Source organism: Choloepus didactylus, chromosome 2 (genome assembly GCF_015220235.1).
Source record: "Choloepus didactylus isolate mChoDid1 chromosome 2, mChoDid1.pri, whole genome shotgun sequence".
NCBI lineage: Eukaryota > Metazoa > Chordata > Mammalia > Pilosa > Megalonychidae > Choloepus > Choloepus didactylus.
The window spans coordinates 12702224-12723159 of NC_051308.1; the positions used below are offsets into that span (position 1 = coordinate 12702224).

The following is a 20936-nucleotide window of genomic DNA, read 5'->3' on the forward strand; positions in this document are numbered from 1 at the left end:
CCAGGGCCTGTGAATAATTTTACCACAGCAGGGATACACTGCTGACCTGGCATAGGGGTAGCACAAGAATATGCAGTATGAATGCAAAAGAGAAACTGGGAAGGAAAACAAACTCTCATGGGCAATATTCCTATTTTGAGAAAAATGAAGATTATCCAGAGAATTCTGATTACTCTGGTTACCTCAAATATTTTTGTATCTGTGTCCTAGAATATAAACATAGACCCAGGACTGTCCTTGTCTCAGCCTATACTGAAAGAAAGGGCCTTGCTTGTTGGTACCAGAGTGAGGGATGGTGATACCTTGAGTGGTTGTATCAGCTACTGGGTGATAGAATGCAATAATAGTTCTCATCGTGTGGTCCAGCATCATCTGGGCACTTGTTAGAAATGCAAATTCTCAGACCTTATCCTAAAAATATTGAATTAGAAGGTCTAGGCATGGGACCCAGCAATATGGATATTTCCAGACAGCTACAGATAATTCTGGCACATGCTAAAGGTTGAGAACCATGTATTATATTGACTGTAAGTGAAAATATATACTTTTTTCTAATTTTTGCATATTTGAAAACTCCTATAATACAAAGTTTTTGAAAAAAGAAAGCAATGGAAGGTGGTGGTAGGCAAGATGTGCAAGGGGCAATCCAAGAACAAATAGGAAGTTCAGGGAAAGCTCACAAAGAAGTGGCATTGGAGTGAAGACTTGAACAAGGTAGAGCTATTTGGATCTATTTGGATCTCATAGGGAAGGACATTCCAGGCAGAGGGAGCAGCTAGTACAGAGTCCTGAGATGGGAGTGTGCCTGGTATGTTTGGGGAACACAGAGTCCAAAGGCTAGAAAGAAACAAGAAATGGATGAAATAGTAGGAAAGGGCATCAGAGAATAAGCAGGGATGGGTAAGAGGAGAAGAAATGCATGCAGAGCCACACTCAACAAAGAATTCATGTCTTAAATATAAAAAGAATACCTACAAATCAATAATAATAATAAAAAAAGACAATCAAGCCATAAGAAAAAGGGGCCAAAGACTTGAGCAGGCATTTCACAAGAAAGGGAATGACCAAGAAGTACATGATACTTCATTAGTACTTCATTATGTATCAGAGAAATGTAAATTAAAACCATAGTGCTACACATCCATAGATAGGTTTAAATTTAAAGTAGAAGATAGTGGGTGTACGAATCAAAACATAATTTTCATATACTGTTGATGGGTCTCTAAATTGGAACAATTACAATATCTACCAAAACTAAAATATGCATACCTTATATGTCAGCAATTCCATTCCTATTTATACATCCAACAGAAAAGCATTTATGTGTTCACCAAAAGACCTCAACACAAATGTTTAAAATAGCAGTACTATTAACATCCCAAAATGGGTAACCACCCAAATGCCCAGTAACATAAAAATGCATAAACATGGGCTACCATAGATAGCATTTAGAAGAACTAAGTAACCATTTATGGAAGACTCACAAAAATACAGAGCAAAGGATTCAGACCAAAAGATTTAATACTGTATAAATCTATTTATGTAAAGGTCAAAAACAAGCACAGCTTATCTATGCTGTTCAAAGACAGAATATTGGTTGCCATGTAGAGAAAGTGACCAGAAAGGGGATGGAGGGATTTGTGGGAGCTGACAATGGTGTGTGTCTTGATCTGAATGGTAAAAAGTGAGTTCAGTTTGTGTACAGTCTTCAAGCTGTACACTGATAATTTATGCACTTTTCTGTATCTGTATCATACTTCAAAAATACAGTTTTAAAAAATCATTTAGGGACTACTCAGTTCCCTCCTGTGAGATATCGGTGCCAATGTCAAACTCCCAGACCTCCCCAATCACGGTGCATAAAAGGGACATGCAGGACGATGGAAGAAAGAAAGAAGAAAGAGTAGACTTGCTTTTTCAACCCACAGCTTCATTCCCAACCTTTAAAGATAGTATAAAGGATCTATTAGTGTGATCTACGGCTTGTGGAAGAGAAATCTTCCCCAAAGAAACTGGGCACAATGAAGAAAGCTACTTCCCTGCTGCTTTACTGATGCTAATAATGCACCTTGTTGTGTCTTATGCAACAGAACATTTTCTCATAGAACCAAGATGCCAGTTAACTTTGAGAGCAATCACACAGAATTTACAGAAAAAGGAATCAGGTATTTTCAGTATAGACATTATGGGCAAAGACAAATATTATTACAGTGTTTCAAACCAGAAATGAAGAGACCACGGGAGCATCCCAGGTTTTAGTTTCTAGTAGGGTAAATACAGATAGCCATAACCCATAATACTGTTGTTAAGATTAGAGGGTTTTTGAGACCAAAAAGTGAGAAGAACCATCGTGTATGATCCGCAGTCTTGATGGTCCATTCAGAAGAAGCCATTGTTATGGAATTCCAAGCCCCTCTGTAAGGTCCTGGGACTTTGGACCAATCTTAGCTTGTTTTTTCTTTGTTCTTGTGGATATTTTTGTTTATTTTGCTTGTTTATTAATTTTTCTTTACTCTTATTTCTTGGATTTTATTTTCGCTATTCTTTTTGTCATTTTTTCATTTTATTTACTCTTCTTTTTCTTTTGTCTGTTTCTTATTTTTTAAAAAATCTTATTTTCTTTTTCTCATTTATTTTTTATTTTCTTATTTACATGTTTATTATTTGCTTTTGTTCATTTTCATTTTCCCTAGCATTGTGATTTCATTGTTTTGTTAGATCAGTTCATCAAGTAATCTTGGCAAGAGACTGTGTTTTTGGTTATTTGAACCAATTTGTCACCACCTCTTCCCATTTGAAAGTCTACCTAGGGACACCAGGTCTCCAACCCAGCAGGAATCCAAATTGCTGCAGGTTCTTTCAGCCATGTGTGCTAAGGAGGAGACCCACATTGGGAACTATCGGCTGGCAAACAACAGATGGGAGCAGGAGGTCTCCACCCTAGCCCTGCAGCCCCAGCCCTCACCAGATCAGAAACACAATGGCACTCCTTCCCCACCCCACATGGAACAGCCCGGTGTCTCTGCCAACCCTATGCAGCAGAGATTCAGTGAGCCCGCAATTCTTCCCTCTGATTACTTCTCTAAAAGCGTTCAGAAATATAAAGAGTTCAAGTGCTCTCAGAAGGACCAGAATCCAGGGAGGAAGGCCAGGGGCATAGCCAACACACCTGCCAGTCCTTTAACAGGCATGGAGGGGAAGAAACTCACTCCATCCCTTCCACGTACAACCTCTCCACTAGTGCCAGTCAGTGCTGTGATTCCCCACTTTTGGAGAGTAACCAGCCTTGGCCAGGCTCTCACTCAGAAAGGCAGAGACTTCCAAAGCGAGCCAGGGTCCAGAACCTCCAAGGCTTCTGCTTCAGCCACAGACTCCCAGGACCTGCTCACCTGCACCAGGAACCTCCATGGCCTCAGCCAAGCCTGGTCAGGCCTTGGGACTGCACCTCAGGGAGAGTCACTGGAAGGGATCCTAGCCCAGCATGGTCCCCCAGCTTGGCCCTTTTGTCTTATCCTCCACCCATATCAGCTGCATCAGGGATAGAGACTCTGAAGGAACTAATTCCCCCTAGCTGTTTCCAAGGGAAACTCCCTCCATGCTGGGAAGCTCCAAGTGATGGGCGAGCAGCAGAATCCTCCCTGTGGGGTGAGCCCAGCCCTCAGCCAGGGCCTTTTGGGGGCAGCAGGCTGTTCTTCAAGTTTATCTGTACCAGCATATGCATTGAGCGTGCCAACAGGAGGCAGAACAAACAGGAAAGAAAAGACCAAGGAGAGATGTAGGAGCCATGCTCACTGAACTTTAACTGGAGACTGAACAGCAAGAGATGATGTGAAAGACCTGCGAGGTGCTGGATGCACACAGCTGTAAGTTGGACCTGACCGAGTGCTACAGGCTGCTGTGTATGTGCAGCACGCCGGGCTGGGAGGACATCCTGCAGTGGAGGAAGGAGGCGTGCAGACTGTCAGAACAGGGTCTCCACAGGGTTCAACAACAAAAAAGAAGATATCTGGGACCTCCAGATCCTTTAAAACCATTGCTACCAAACTAACAGAGAAGCTTTAGCTTTCAACAGCTGCTAGGAGCTCCCAGGCTGGGAGACCAGAGGACCAGCCCATGGGCCCTCACTGCCAGGCAGCTACTCCACACCCCACCTGGCGGGACTCCAGAGACTGGACTGGTATGTTTCCCCAGAGGCCCTGCTTTCCTCTCTGTCCTTCTCCCAGTCTGGTGGCGAGGGCCACTGGGCTCTCATCTTGACTCTCACACCACTCCCGGAAGCCTGTTAAAGCAGAAGCTCCTTTGAGATTTTGATGGTAGTGTTTTTGAAGGCCATGAAGATGCTGGAATCCTCCTCAGGAGAACCCCACTGACACCCTGCCTTAGCATCTGTACACCCATCCTGCCCTGCTCAATATCCCCCAGCCTGGTGTGACACACATCACCGCAGGATGTAGTGGTTGTTCAGGTCGCACTCTTAGCTGCTTGCATCCAGCGCTTATCTCCCATATCATCTCTTTGGGCTTGGTGAAGCTCGTGATTTTTCTCCTCCATGGAAAGTCTAGTAAGTGTACCTTGGCTTCTGGAAGACTGAGCATCCCCTCTAGGTCTTTGCTTTGAGGTTCACTGAGGTAACTTCTGGCAACTTGACACACAGATATTTGCATATAACCTTGAAGAAGCCCGTTCTGTTGCTGGAGCAAGAAGGTGGGGTCACACTACAGGGCAAATTTTCCTGGTCACCTATACGTGGGAGCTGGTCAATGTGGACAGAGCTGTCTTTGAACACAGCCCAGGGAATAATGGTTCCCTTTGGGGTCTATCCGTGTTGTGGATGTTGTGAGTGGAGGGGATGTCTTGGGGCCATGCTGCAGGGTTTGCTGGCCCATGGCCCCTCCCAGTGACTGAGCTGCTGCAAGTTGTGCTGCAATTGTGCTGTGAGCTGTCTAGGATTCCTGGTGCTGGAGAGCAGGCCGGGGAATGGCAGTGGAAGCAGAAGCTCTGGATGCCCCTGGCATGGTAAGACGTCTTTGCCATCTGGTTGGAAGCCTGGCCATGGCTGGCCCTCCCCCAAAGCAGAGAAAATGCTGTAACTTTTCATGACATAAGAGTGTGGAGTTGAGGTGTTTGATTAAATAGTGGGTCAGGGCACTATTAAAGAAAAAGAACCCTGAGCCAAATTCCCCCAGAGAGTGTCTGCTGAGCATGAGTCATCCTATATTCCTACTTTGAATGGTGCTGGTGGAGAAGTCACTTTTTGCAGAGAGGTAGACATAGTCTTACTCTCAAGGCCTGGTGGGGGCATTTGAGATCAGTGAAGGAAATATGGATAATTCAATGAATAGTGCTGAAATAACTAAGACATCTGAAAAAATAAACTTCAGATGCATGAAAGATTTAAATGTGAAAATCAATACCATAAAAGTACTGGTAATTTTTGTCCTTAATAATCTTCATGGATCAACCTCTTTTTAACATTGACACAAAACACGAAATTCATAAGTTTAAAATGGATAAGTTAAACATCAAAAAATTTCAAATGTTTGCATGGCAGAAACTTCTAAGCAAAGACCAATGTCAAATGACAAATTGTAAAACAGTATTTGTCATTCACATTATAAAGTGTTTTTTTTTTGTTGGTGTTCTTATAGAATTTAGTGCAGATTTATTGAGCGTTTATTATGTCCCAGGCACTGATCTAGGGTTAAGGATTCATCAACGAACAAAACAGAGTGAAGCTCAGTCAAGGCTATGGACTGCACCCCAAGATGCCCTGCATCCTCCACCTCCACCCACAACATTAGCAATAGTGATGGAACCCCAGACGGAGTGAACTTCTCCAGTGCTGTGTCCAAAGAGAACTCAGTCCTCACTGTGCAGCTCCAAAAAGAACCTGCCCTGTGGTGTGAGCTCAGTCTCCCTCCAGCAACTGCCAGGGCCCTCTCAGGCCACTAGGATCTTCTTCAGCAAGTTCCCTTTCAAATTCTTAAATAGAAATCTGTATTTCATGTTTGCTAGAAGGAACCAGAATGAACCTGAAAGCAAAGAGCAAACGGGGATGCTCCCACCTGTGATGGACAGCAGAGACAGTGACCAAAAAAAAAGAAAACATGTCAAGAGACCAGGCTGTGCTCACTAGACTTTCCATGGAGGACGGTTGTGAGCTCCACGGAGCCTGAAAAGATGATGCAGAAGATGGGCAGGTGCTGGATGCAAACAGCTGCTAGTGGGATGGGAACAACAAATTCAGGCTGCTGGGCATGCCCTGCATGCTGTGTCAGAGGTTTTCTGCCAGTGGAGGCTGGAGATGCACAAATGCTACAGCAGGGTCCTAGCGGAGTTTACCTGCGGAGAATACCCAACACCTCCAGGGTCTTCAAAAGCATTGCCTCCAAAGCACCCAAGAAGTTTCAGTTTTCCCAGGCTGCAAGGAAATACCTGGGAGACAAGAAGAGGGGCTTGCAGCCTATTTCACCCTTACCTGGGCAGACTGCAGAGATTGGGCTGGTGTGTTTTACCTGGGGCCCTATTCCCCTCTCTTGCCTTTCTCTATCTGTCCCTCTATGTTTGTGGGAGAAGGGAAATGGTTCTGGGGAAATAAAGACAATTCAAATGAGAACAGAGGCTGTTTATTCAAATCTGGCTACAGCAAAGGGGTGAGCCACCATCTCTTGCATTTGGCAGAGACCCTAAGGCAGGCAGGGCCGTGGGAAAGTTTCATGGTGAATAGCAAGAAGGCTCAGGAGTGCTCCCACAAGCAGTTGTTGGCAGGGAAGCCAGAGGCGGGCCAACTACAGGCAGGCATCTGTTGTGATTGTTGGGGAGCTTATTTGGCTTTCTCTGACAAGTCCTGATTTGGGAGAGGGGATGGGAACTGGGAGACAAAAAAAATAGAGAAGCTGCCCATCATTGTCTGGGTTCCTCCCCACCCAGGCCTGATGCTTGCAGAGGTCTCTCAGTTTTTTACCTGCCCCCGCCAAATTCCTCCTCCCTTTCTTCCCCACAGGAGCCCAAGGAAGTGGAGGAGGGGAAGGATGGGGGTAGGTTCTCCCACAGAACTGCAGTTGCACAGAGAATTTCCTCTAAACCACAAAAATTAAAAAAAAAAAAAAAAAAAAAGAAAAGGAAAAAAAATAAAAAAACAGAAACCTTTTTCCCTGCACCAAGAAGACAATGTAGTCTGGATCCCTGGGGTTTCCTGGGAGGCTGGCCAGGGTAGAACCCATTCAGGCTGGGTGACGTTCCCTGTCAGCCCTTCCTACACTCACTTCGGCTTCTTGCCCTCCTTCCCCTCTAAGCCAATCACCCGAGGTGGTCTGTCCCTGACTTCAGGACTTGGACTCAAGGGTTTGGGCAGCTGTGGGCTTGGTCCGGGGCATCCCTGAGTAGGTGGGGCTGGTGGCTGCTCTGGGCTGCAGAAGTGAGGGTGAGGGGCTCTACCTGCCCTGCACACTGAACCTTGTGCCCTGCCTCCTTCCCTGGAGCTGAGCATGTCCTTCCCCAAGCTGCTGTGCACAGCACCTTGTCTTCCTTTGAAGAGCCTGTGCCATCTCCTCCCACAGCCCTCCAGGAGCTGCTTGGGCTGCTTCTCTCCTTGGTGACAGAGACCTTGATCATTTCCAGGAAAGCCTCTGTCTGCTCTTCCCCATGGATTCCCCTTGGCTGTGACAAATCCAGCTGGTTCCACACAGTGGCCTCCTCTCATCCTTACTCCACTGTCTCATCTCTCGGTTTCCTTGCCTTCCCTTTTTGACAGCGTGGTCCCTCCATGAGCTGGGGGACAGGTGGGATGAAGGACCTCTTGAGGTCTGTGTGGGAGTGCGTGGTCATGGGCATGTGGCTGGGAGCAGCCACTGCATCCCTTAATTTATTTTTCTGCTATTTCTGTTTGTGAGAAATTGGGAGGGGAGAGCCATACACAGAGTTGCTCCCACTCTCACCTGGGCTGTCCATTTATTTGTGAGGGGTTAAATTTATTTTATTACTTTTTTTTGATTTATGACAAATCTACCCCCAATCATCCCCGTCCCCCTCCCCTGCTCCTAACCCAGGCTCTGTGGCAGGTCAAGCCTTGGGTCCAAGAAGGGAGGCCTAGTCATCATCAGCCCTCCTGCCCCACTCCCCATCCAGGGTTCCCCCTCCCTCCCTGCTCTGTGGAGCAGCCCAGATGCTCTGAGGGGTCCAGAAGGGCATGACCTGGTGTATGCTAACAAGACAGGCCCTCCCACCCAGCATCCCCTCCTACATTTGGTTTCCCCGAGGGACCAAACACATAATAAGAATGTTTGGAAAGGAAAAACCATGTGGGGACTTAGGCATTGTAAAGACTTTTATCTAAAAGAAATGGGGAGGCACAGATGGCTTTCACTGAGAATTGACATAAGCTGACATATTTTAACAAGATCATTGTGTTTTGAGAAAGTGTTAGGGGGACAAGGGCAGAAGGAGGTTGACACTAGGAAATATGGCCGTAATTCAGGTGAGAGGTGGTGCTAAAATGGACCGGTGTAATGGAAACAGCATTGGGAAGAGCGTGTCCCTCTGGTTGGCAGCCTACACCTGCTGATTAACCGTCAGCTGGCCTGATTTATGATGGACCTCCAGCAGGGCTTTCTTTGCCTTCCAGGCTCAGAAAGATCATGCATCCTACTCTTTAAGCCTTTTCTCCCAGACCCTCTTATCCAGCTAATACCAGAAGACTCAAGTAGGAGAGGCAAAAGAGTAATGTAATATTTAATTTAGTACAGAACTATAGTAGAGAAAACACAGAGGAACAGAAGGCCAACAGTTCATGGGGCTTAGATGTACCCAAAAGAAACCAATTCCAGTTGATTTGGATAGAAAAGGTATTTATGATGATTTTGGGTAGATGGCAAAATTGCCAGAGATCCAGGTTCTATGAAACACAAATAGGATCGATGCCCACAACCGCAGGGCACAACTCATCTAGTGAGGACACCACCACCACCACCAAGCAAAAGACTCTACAGGTTGTATCACCAACACACCACAGCTCTGGACCCTGGTACCACCCCTAGCCCCACTGATAAAACTGCCCTAGGAACTCAATCTGAATGAAGATTCCTGGTCCCTAGCTCTCTGAGTCACTGGTTTCTGCTTTCGAAGCTGAACCTGATTAATGGAATGTAACTCATTTGACCGTGCCCTGGCTGCAAGGGAATCTATAGGAAGGCAAGGGTCTGGCACTTTCATCTCTGATTGGGTGAGGCATTCTCTGCACTGCACTATTGCTCATGCAGTTGGGGAATCCCAATTTCAGATGCTAAGTCAACAATTACAAAACAATCACAAGTGTCCATAAGAAAAAGTACATTGGATCAGGACCAGTGATTGTTCTATGGGTATCAAATTAACACACCAATTTTCTTCGGTGGCTCTAATCCATACTACCAGAAGGAAACTCCAAAAGAAAAATTATAAAAATGTTCCCTTCCTTCATTAAATGATTTGGCCTCCTGAAGGTACTACTTTAAGTGAAATACTCATTTTGATATTTGCTTAAGGATTATTGTCAAAATCATGACGCAAGTTTTATAAAACAAAATGGTTTATATATATACACACAGAGAGAGAAAGACAGATTTGATAGACAGATAGACAGGCAAAGAGAAAAAAACACTAAAACCCTGACAGTTGTCATTTGATACCCTCTCCTGATCTAGCTGTAATTAGAGATGAATGATTCTTGGAATCCCTAGGTATTCAAACAACTTAATTACCCTTTGGGTTTCAGTTTGAGATGAATTTTTGTCATTTGTTCCTAGGGATGGCTGGAATAAACAAACAACCAAACAAATAAAATAGGCACTTAAAATTTTATGAAAGCATTTTTAATATCAGAAGGAAATGGGATGATAAAAACAAATAATTTTAGATTTATTTTTATAACCTTCCATCTGTGAGACCTATAAAATACATTATTTTAAAATTTTCCTTAGTTTTTAAGGTTTAGTTTTCCCTAATGTGGTCGGACACAGCATGTTACAAAAAGAAGAAAGAGGTCCTACTGTATTTTGAAAAATTCTTTTTATTTGGTGGCAAGGCAAGTTCTATTTGTCCTTGGAAAGACTGGCTTTGACATAGATTTAATGTTAATGTGTAAAAGAAAGAATAGATTGTAAAATTTAGGCTTTTCATAAAATATGAGGGAAAAGGAGTAAGGAAAATAAAATTTGTGATTAAATAAATTTAGTAAGCACGTAAAACTAAGGCTCAACTAAGCATCTGAGTCTAGTGCTGATTTTTCTTGTTTTTAGTACACAAATACACACACATTTACTTTGTTTTAAGGGTTCTAGAACACTAGATTAAATTTAAACAGGCTATGAAAATGTGTAAGACTTTTATGAGCTACTTCCCCCACTAATCACTGAAAAATGAACATGGACATTTACCTCTGCTCCTTTCCAAAATTCTACTAAAATGACATTAAAAGGATTAGTTTAAAAGGATAACCACAAGGACAAATAGAAGTGGCAATGAGACAAGAGCAATAAAATTTTGGAAGCAAGACTGCAGACCTAAGAGTCATAGCTTGTTAGCAAACATGAGAAAGTCCAAACCTAAGACAGCAGTGACAAGTCCAAGCAAGCTGATTGTGCTGCAGATCCCTCCAAAGTGCTGAACTGGAGACATCAGGTACTCCGTGGTGGAACACGCTGGGTGAAAAATAGGAGGATTAACTGTAAATCTAATTTACAGAACAACCAGGGGCCCATATCCCCTGTCCACTGGGAAGAGACTGGAGGCTGCTCTACAGAGATGCTGATTCAGGAAAGCTCATATATAAGGACACTAATCACTCCAGTGGGCAGCAAGCCTGTACTGAAATCAAGGGATTAAGTGAAAGTCTATATACCAAACAGTGGTAGACTAGGCTCCCAGAATATTAGTGGTTCATTAGGTTGCAGCTTTCAGGTTACTTTCTTCTTTCAATGTCTATGCTTTGACTTGCTTACAATAAATGTGTCATTTACGACGTTAAACCATTTCGGAAGGTAATAATTTCCAGCCTGTAATTCAATATCGAGTCAAACAATTATGAGGGTAGATGAAAGCATTCATCTTACTTGCTCAGCCTCAAATTTACCTCTAGACACCTTATATCAGGAACCTTCTGAAAGAAGCACTCCATGAAAATGAGGGAATAACACAAGAAAGAAGATATGGGATCCCCAATATCGGGGATTCTATATAAGAGAGAAACAAATGGAATTGTCAGGATGAAGGTGAAGGATGATCTCAAGGTGTAGAGAATAAGCAGGTCAGATTGAAGCAAGAGAAAGGAGGGATCCAGGAGCAACGGATGCCTCCAGCAGGGACAATTTATCTGTTACGCACCAGAAGGCACAATGCCTGGGACCCATGATACTTTTAGGGACCCAGAAAAATGTCTACACTTTATTTTAAAATCAGAATGAAAAATTTCTAGAATAATGAATATATAATAATGGATCCAGCCTGGATTATGTTCATTGTTATAATAATGTCATTGTAAAATATAGTTTTCGTGTTTTTTTGGAGGCAGGGGCCAAAAAGGCAAAAGCATAGGATCTGCAAAAGTCATAATACGGCCCTGGCTTCCAGGAAAAAAAAGAAACTTTCCTTTTATCCAATATGAACATACTGATAGTTGTTGTAGAAATCCATCAGCAAGTACATACAAAATTTAATCAAACAAAAATCAAGATAATGCATAGTCAAAGGAAAACAAAAGGTCTGTAAGAAAGCAGATATAATTCTAACAAACTACAAATTCAGCTGTCAATAATACATTGTCAAATGCATATCGAAAGTTGATATAAATAAAATGTGAGATTTTACTAGTCTACCAAGAAGAGGAAGGGGATATGTAAAACAGCCAACTCCTCATCCCCTGTAGTAGAAAAGGAATAGATGTGAATTAAACTGAAAAATTCAGAAATAGTATTGGTAAATACATAGTATAAAATGTGAAGGCAAATAGAGAACAAACTGTTGAAAGAGATGTAAGTTGTTGCCATTGAGGACTGAGAATCAGTGATGGTGAGGATCGGAACAAGGTGCTGTTTTGCATTATATGACATAAGTTTTTGACAGTCTGAATGAAATGAGTACATATGTTACTTAAATAGAATTTGAAATGAAATTAAATGAAAGGAACGATAGGAGTTGCTGAGAATTAACATACTTAACTGAAAAATTTTCTATTTATCTAAGTGTATATGCAGTATATACTTAAAATTTTAAGAAATGCGAAAATGATTGAACTGCATGTTAGAATACTTAGAAACCATGAAAGATGTGTTCAGGGGATTATGAGGATAAAATGAAATTCTAAAATGATAAGGATGAAGAGTGAAATATTGCAGAAAGGAACAAGTGACTGAAAAATGAGGAAAGTGAAAAATGCTAAAACTACATAAACAGAAGTGCCAGAAGCAAACAGTCAAGAGATTAAAATCAGTATTGGGGGGGCGGGGGGCGGGCTCCGGCCGGGTGGAGGCGGGGTGGCTGCCCGAACTCACACTTCCGGGGGGAGCCGAAAGGCTGGGGCCAGGTCAAGACCTGCTGATCCTAATCTGAAAGGGGTGGCTGGAGGAACAGCTTTGTGATCACCCGCTGGAGCACTGTGAGGACACGATGCTCCTTATGCAGCCTAAGTGGGCAAACTCCAGACCCTCGGGAGCCAGTTGCAAGAAAGAGCTACCCCAGCCGCAACGAGAAGTCTATCTGGTGCTGCAGCTGGTTCCCCTACACACCACTGCGAATCGCGGTCACTGCAGGCGAAGGAAACTGCGTGGACTTCCTCATCCGCAAGGGGGCTGAGGTGGACCTGAAAAAGCCCCTGCGACTAACTAGGTCTCACAGTTCCCATCTTTGACAATGGGAGCACTACATTATTCTTTGTTATTACTGCAACTACGTTTCTCAGTTCCCATCCTTAATAAGGGGAACAGTGTTAAATCCTTGTTATTTTTCATAAAATCCCTTGCAATTAAGTTTCTTAGTTCCTGGCTATGCTGATATGAGCAAGTTAAATCTTACTCTTTCCCAGTCATGCCAATCTTTCCGACAAAGGGAGGATGGATCAACCTGAATGATAAACAGGCTTCCAAGCTTGACCAAATGCTCCCCTGACCAAATGACCAAATAGTCTCCAGACCAAACATTTACATTTTAGTCACATCTAAGCAATTTTGTTAACCCAAATGGATCATAATCCCTAGTCTTTCTCATTTCTTGAAGAATCCATCAACGTCGTCCCCCTGTGTTTCCTTTGGTCCTCCCTGATCATCTTCCTATTCCTCCCAAATATTCTTTGATCCCCAAAATGTATATAAACGTAGTTCTCACAACCCTTCTGGGAGGCAGCTTTGTTTGAGACATTGAGGTCTCTGCCTCCACTGGCTATTAAATCACTTTCCTTTGCGACCAAACCTGTGTGAGGAGTCATTCTTGGGCAAAGGCCCAAGACCCGCAGGGTCCCCTTCAGACATGGTGGACATGAAGGGACAGACCGCCCTGCATGTGACTGTGGTGAACTGGCACCTGGAGAGTGCCCAGATCCTCCTTGAAGCTAGCACAGATCCCAACGGAAGCAGGCATCACCGCAGCACCCACGTGTACCACACCTCACGTGTGGGCATGGTAGATATTCTGCAGTCGCTCATCAGGTATGGGGTTGATGTCAATGTCAACCATCCCTTGACTCCTGAAATCCACCCTCATTTTGCCTGCCACCCACCTCCTTGGTGGTCTGCCCCTTGTACATCAGTGCAGCCTATCACAACCTCCAGGGCTGCAAGCTGTTCGTCCAGGCTGGGGCCAACCCTGACTTAACTGCTGTGGCAGGGTCAACACACAGGGTTTCTCCAGGAACTCGCCCAGGTGAGACATGGATGCCCAACTGTGTCGTGGCTGCAAAGCGCCTTTCGTGAGCCTGCTGATAGGTTTTGGAGCTGGCCAAAACCTGGTGAAGTGGAAGTCCTTGGGCCCAGAATCAAGAGGCAGAAAGTAAGGAATTGCAGATTTTTAAGGAGGCCAGAAGTGGCCCAAGTTTACATCTGACTTGTCTGTGTCAATTGCTTGAACCAAGAGATGGCTTTTTTTTTTTTTTTTTTTAAATAAAAGAGTCCAACTAAGCACTGAGCCAAAATCTTGGAATCAGGGCTAGAAATTTCCCAGAATGGTCTTCCAGATTGGTCTTCTCTTTTTAAACTTCTAGACACCAAGAGTTGATATGAGGCAATCTATAAAGTATGTGTTCTCAAAGTTCCTAGTATTATATTCTCCTTACCCTTTTGTTCTGCTTTGTGACCTCAAATTCTTAGAGAAAATGACTTCATTTATACATAGTTTTTAAATGATACCTTACACCTGGCATCCTCTAGGGTCCCTCACCTCCCCTTCTTCAGCTTGGCTCAGATACCATTATTTTGGATTGTGTAGTAAGTCCACTTTTATTAGAATAAAGTCTGCATTTTGCTTAAAAAATCGATATGTAAGAATTATTATCATATAGGTTACAAATATGAGCTCTTCATGATAAAAAACTGGGGAAAGAGTTAAGGAAAAAAATAATGTTCTGTTAATAACTATTATGATCTGCTAAACAACATATATTAGTATCAGTTAGTGCACTGATTTGTATATATTATGTCCCCCAGAAAAAGCCATGTTCTTTGATGCAATCTTGTGGGGGCAGACATATTAGTGGGGATTAAGTTGGGACATTTGGATAAGGTTGTTTCCATGGAAATGCACCCACCCAACTGTGGTTGATAACCCTGATTGGATAATTTCCATGGAGGTGTGGCCCCGCCCATTCAGCATGGGCCTTGTCTAGTTTACTGGAGCACTATATAAGCTCAGACAGAAGGAGTGGACTTGCTACAGCCAAGAAGGACACTTTGAAGAATGCACAGAAGCTGAGAGAGTAGCTGCAGATGAGAGACAGTGTGAAGATGGTCGTTGAAAGCAGACTTTTGCTCTGGAGAAGCTAAGAGAGGACAAACACCCCAAGAGCAACTGAGAGTGACATTTTGAAGAGTAGCTGAGGCCTAGAGAGGAACATCCTGGGAGAAAGCCATTTTGAACCCAGAACTTTGGAGCACACGCCAGCCACGTGCCTTCCCAGCTAACAGAGGTTTTCCGGACAACATTGGCCATCCTCCAGTGAGGGTACCCGATTGTTGATGTGTTATCTTGGACACTTTATGGCCTTAAGACTGTAACTGTGTAACCAAATATACTCCCTTTTATAAATGCCAATCCATTTCAGTTGTTTTGCATTCCAGCAGCATTAGCAAACTAGAACAGTTAGTATATAAAATCCTTGAAGACATTTGCAAATCCATTTCCAGAAAATTACCAAAAAAATCAGAATATATTTTTCATGATTCTTTTAAATCCATTACAACTTTCCAACACCAACAGTTCCATACCACATACTGTATACTAATCCATGGGTAAATTAACATGTGATTTCAAAAAGGAAAAAAGAAAAAGGAAAATGTTGTTTCGTTTAGCCAAAACAAAATCAAAGAAAACAAGTTTTCTCACAAACAAGATTCAAACACTTAGAGATGAATAAAATGATCAGGGGATCTAAGGAGGTCCATGTGATCTTACAGGAGAAAAAAAATTTTGCTGATCATAGCATATTGAAGAAAGGAAAAATCTGGGAAAAACAGACAAGAATAATGACAAAGATATTAGTGAATAGTGTAGGAGAAGCCAAATTTTTCCAACTACTGAAGTTCTTGACCTACAGAGAAAGGCAATTTTGGACTTTCCAGGGATTGGCATGGGTTTGGGGACCCAGGAGACTACTCAAATGCTGCCAAGATATAAAAAATAATTTTCCCTGATAAACTTTTTAAGCTAGATAGCAAAAACATGTTGCTCTTACAGGGACCATGCCCTCCTATTTGAGAATCTGAGTACTGGATAAAAACAGCTATCATTTTTCATGGGTTTATTATTATGGGCCAAGGCCCTTTGCTAACTCAACAATATTCAATGAATGTGTTCTAGGTACCAGACACTGGGGCTACAGCTGTGAACAAAACAGATACTATGCTGATCTTCACAAGGTTTATTACAAATACCAATGTATACTATTAGATCTTACACAATGATGCAAGGAGATGCAGAACTGAGGTCCACACTGGAGAGACAGAGGATTGAAAAAGTCACTCATCAGTCCTCCTGAGAGGAAAAGTAAAAATTTTCAGAGAAATCTGGGGAACCAGGCACATCCAGTGGCAGGAATGGGTCCACAGACAGGAGCTGATGGAGAAATCTATGGAAGGCTGTTGCATCTGCATATAATGGCGGGGGGGGGATTTGTGGTTGCCGTTGGTCAGCAGTGCAGGAAGAGAGGAAAAAGAACCAGAGACAAAACAGAGGAGAGCAAGGACAAGCTAGTATGCACTAGCCCATCTGCATCTGGCTCTCACCACATCTAAAAATCACCTACAAAGAATAATGGCTGCTTCTTCACTTCTACCTCCCCAGTCTTGCACAAATGTCTCTTTTGACCAGCTCTAACATGAAACCAAAAGGAAATGAAGCTCCAGCCTAGTGCACAATACAAAACCATCAGGTCAATGACATGTCAAATTGACATCATGCTCACCTCTTTTAACCAGATTTAACTTCCAACAGCAAAATCTTGCTGCCACCTAACATGATGCAACTATACTCGTACAACTAAAACTACCCTAATCCTCTCCCCAAATGAGGATATGAAGTCCTGTATGTCACTTTGTCATTGGGGAATGCTCATTCCTTTTCTAGATGAGTCAAGCTGCCAATTTAATATCCCGAGATAAAAGCTTAACCACTATTAGCATGTTTTAAATTCAAAAGTAGGACATTGGGAGAGAAAATAATAATAAAAAAGGAAAAGACATGCATTACACAATATGTACAAATATGTTCACATCAAATTAAAGAAAACTCAAAACTATTCATAGCAACTAGAGTCCTCATTTTGGTGACTGGTCATATTTATAACTTCCTTCTTCCACTATGCATTCCATTTTACCTTTGACCTTGGCAAACACTTCAGTTCAGCAAGGTTCTGAACTTATCTGGTGTGGTGCCATAAGCCGTCATTCCGGAAGGGTCTATGACACTAGCAGTACTGACTGTATTGAGCTGTTGTAATTTTCTCTTCACATTTATCACAGGATATGGGACTATTAAGAGGCACTCTAATGCATCTCCTGCAGTCCATAATACTCCACCTTAACCCTATTGTGTAGTAGAAATACAATTTTTTCCTTGTTAGCCAGGGTCTATCATCCACACCAGTAGAATAATCATATTCTGTGCATGCTGCTTCACTGGCGTAAGGAGCCCAAAGTGGCCAGGAGGCAGTTTCAGCTTCCAGGTTACTAGAGTCATGAAGTAAAGTAGATCCATAATTCTGGACAACTCTCCTTACAGAAAAAAATGAACATACAGGTGAACTGTTCAAAGCTCTTCACCCTAGGAGAATCTGCCTTAACCACTGTCTTTCAGAACCATCCCTAAATAGAGCTATATTGCTGCAGTTGTCCACTTTCAGGTGGTGCCAGCATATCATGCAGAGCCATCAATAAACTGGCCCATGTATTTTCTTCTTCAGTCAACTAGTCACATGGGTGCACGCTTGAGAGGACAATTTAGTAGGAGTAGGGGTCATGGGAATCCTGCACCTATGACTTACATGTTCCTTCAAGACATGTAAGAGCCCAATTTCATATTTACCACTTCCACTTGATGTTGGAGTGCTTCTGTGCACACCCAACTTTTTGGTTTGATGTGACACACACACCCAATTCATGGTATGTAACTTAGGTCCTATATAACTTGATGGCCCATGGTCAAGCATTCAGCTACTACTAAGGCCCCAGAGCAAGCCAGAAAATGTTCCTTAAAAAGAAAAGAGATATCTGCAGAGGATGGTATGGCTTTGCTCCAAGATTCTAAAGGTCTGTCCTGTGATTCACCTGTGAAAGGCTCCACAAAGCATGCCTATCTTCCACAGACACCCCAGGCACCCTCAAATCTGCTGACGGTCATATGGCACAAGTAGCTGAGCAGCCTGACTCAAGCTCAGCCCTATTGCACAACCTATCATTCTGGGCTCTGCTCAAAACTGGTAGCCCTTAGGGTTACTCAGAAAATGGGTCAGAGAAGCAGGTCCAAATGAGGTATGTAATGTCTCTCAAATCCACGAAGACCACTAGGTTGATGCCTCTTTGTCAGTAGTAGGAAGGAACAGATGCAACAACTTTTCCTTCACATTGGAAGGGCTTTATCACTATGCCCCAGACACTGGACCCCCAGACATTTCACTAAGGTGGCCAACCTCTGAATTTTTAAGAGGTTTATTTCCCACTCACTGATACATGGGTCTCACATAACTGTCTAGAATTGTTGCTACTTCCTGCTTCTAGGTACAAATTAGTATAATATATTCAATATCACAGCGGACTAGGGTGCTGTCTTGTGAAATGGAGAAATGATCACAGATTCTGTAGACAAAATAGTAACAGAGGACTGGAGAGTTTTTAAATCCCTGAGATAAGACAGTAAAGTTGTATTTATGGTCCTGCCAGCTGAAAGCAAACTGTCTGTTGATGTTTACTAACACAACGGGAGAATAAAGCATTTACCTGATGAAAAACTATTTACCAAGTACCAGAGAATCTGATGTCTTACTCCAACGAAAAGACGTCTAGAAGAGCAGCTAAATTGCAGTAATCATCTGATTAAATTGATAAGAATCCACCATCATTCATGAAGATTCCTCTCTCTTTTGCATAGACATAAGCAACTGAGCAATCCATATTTTAAAAAGGAATAAATTGGGTTATGATCACTCAACCAATAAGCATCTGGCAAGACTCAAACGAGTCGACCTGCCTCCAAATCTTAAGCCGAGGTCACTACAGCATAACACCTAAGTGGCTCTGTAATCTCATCAAGTTGCCACCCAGAAGTCTGGACCTGCAGATTCCATAATAGGACTTATTTTGTCAGTCTTTGGGAAATAATATAATTTTTTAAATCACCACTCCCAAATATTAAATACATTGTAGAGGTAACTCAAATAAGAACCAATCCTTCTCGTGCAACATACAAAAACTCATAATTCGATGCCTGTTCAGTAACGGGTAGAATCTTAATGATCTCTTCCAGGAAAACGGCAGCTCCCGCCAGCTCTGTCCAGTAGCGCGGCAGGGGGTGGGGGAAAGGGGCGGGGCTGGGCGCGCGCGGGGGCTGCTGGGAAGCCCGGGCCGCGCTTCTCTGGTCTCTGCCCCTCTCTGGTCTCTGGCCCTTAAATGGTTGCTTTCCTGGCCTCAGCTTCTATTTGCTGAGGTTTTCTGGCAGCCGATTTGGCAGAGCCGGGGATCCCTGGGTGAAACGCTTGGAGATTCTTTTGAACAATGAAAAATCGATTTTCAAGTTGTCCGGCAAAGGTAAAAAGATCTTAGTCTTTGTTGCCTGAGGGCGGCCATTGCAGAAGTGAAGTGTTTAGAGGAAGAAGTGAGCCGTTTCGTCTTATTGGATTAGAACATTAGCTAAGGAAAAAGCCATGGTAGGAGTTGATGTGGGCACAGACGAGACCCGGATTTCTGACTGGATCCATGATACGCCATCACTAGTTCCTGACTGTTCCTCTGTAGATAACAGCAGATCGTCTAAAACAACCTCGCAAAAACATGGAGCCTTCCATCTCGATCACGGAAGCGGTGGAGAGGCTCCAGGGGCAGAGTGCACGGTGGTGAGCAAGTGCACAGCTCCCAGTAGCAGAGTCCGCGCCTTCTGCGCCGGAAGCTAGCGAGGTTTCCCGCAGCTTCAGTTTCAAGTCAAGCCGAAGGTATTTTCAGCAGACCCGACAACCTGTGTATGGATAGTTACAAAGGATCGCAATTGCAACCAAGGTGAGTGCCCCTCAGAAGAAAACACAACTGCCGATTACATGGCAGGCCTCCATAGCAGGACTCAGAAGGAGTCTCATTACATGGACATGTTAGAAATCCTAGTCAACCACTCAGAGTCCCTAAAACAAATTTAAAACAGAAGTCTTTCCTTCATAACAAAATAATTAATTAGTCATTGTCAGAGATGAAGGTCTCCTGTTTGCTTGGGAAAAAAATATGTGGTGCTTTTCAGGGATGTGACGCATCTTGATAACATCACAGTAGCTCTGCTTCTACCACTTCACCATAGGCCAGCACAGCTGCTCTCTGTAGAACAATCTTTGGCACTTCAGAAACAGCTGAAACAGAATTATGAAGAGATGCAAGCCTAGCTTGAGGACCAAAATTACCTGAAAAATTGATTAAAATGCAGAGGTATAATCCAGAAGGGAAGACTTATGGGAAATACCAAGAATTAAGGGATGGAGATGGTGATCAGACCTCTGATGATGCATTCGGAAGATGGATATTGGGATAATCTAAATCTCTTGTCACTGAGGAGATGTCATTACCTTACATCAGACTTTCTAACAACTATCAAGATGAGTGTCAGATATTGTTAAGGGAAAGAAGTTTATAAAGTGCCACTGTAGCTATTTAAGAAGCCCAGTTTTTCTTTCAGAAGATGGCATCTATGTATTTGAAATGTATAATATATGTGTTAAAAGAACTGCTGCTGCAAATAGAAAGAAGAGAGCTTAACAGTATAACAATTTGTGAATTGGGCAGCAGCAAGTAAAAGCAGTAGTTCCAAAGCATTTGGGGGGGCATTGGGAATTTATAGTCCATGAAAAAGTGGGAAATGGCGGTTGTCAGATGAGCTCTGTTCAAGCGGCTGATTGGAACCTCAAGGCAGAAGGAAAGTTGTCTGAAACTGAATAGTCAGACTTACGCCTCTTTTTCTTGTCCTAATTTCCCACAAGTCTCGTTCTCCAAGCTGCATATTCCTGATTGTGT

At 43.1% G+C, this 20936-nt stretch overlaps 1 pseudogene; it reads left to right on the forward strand.

Annotated features, from left to right (window-relative positions):
- The first annotated feature begins 8915 nt into the window (after positions 1 to 8915).
- Positions 8916 to 19837, forward strand: LOC119511082 (annotated as a pseudogene).
- The last annotated feature ends 1099 nt before the right edge of the window (positions 19838 to 20936 follow it).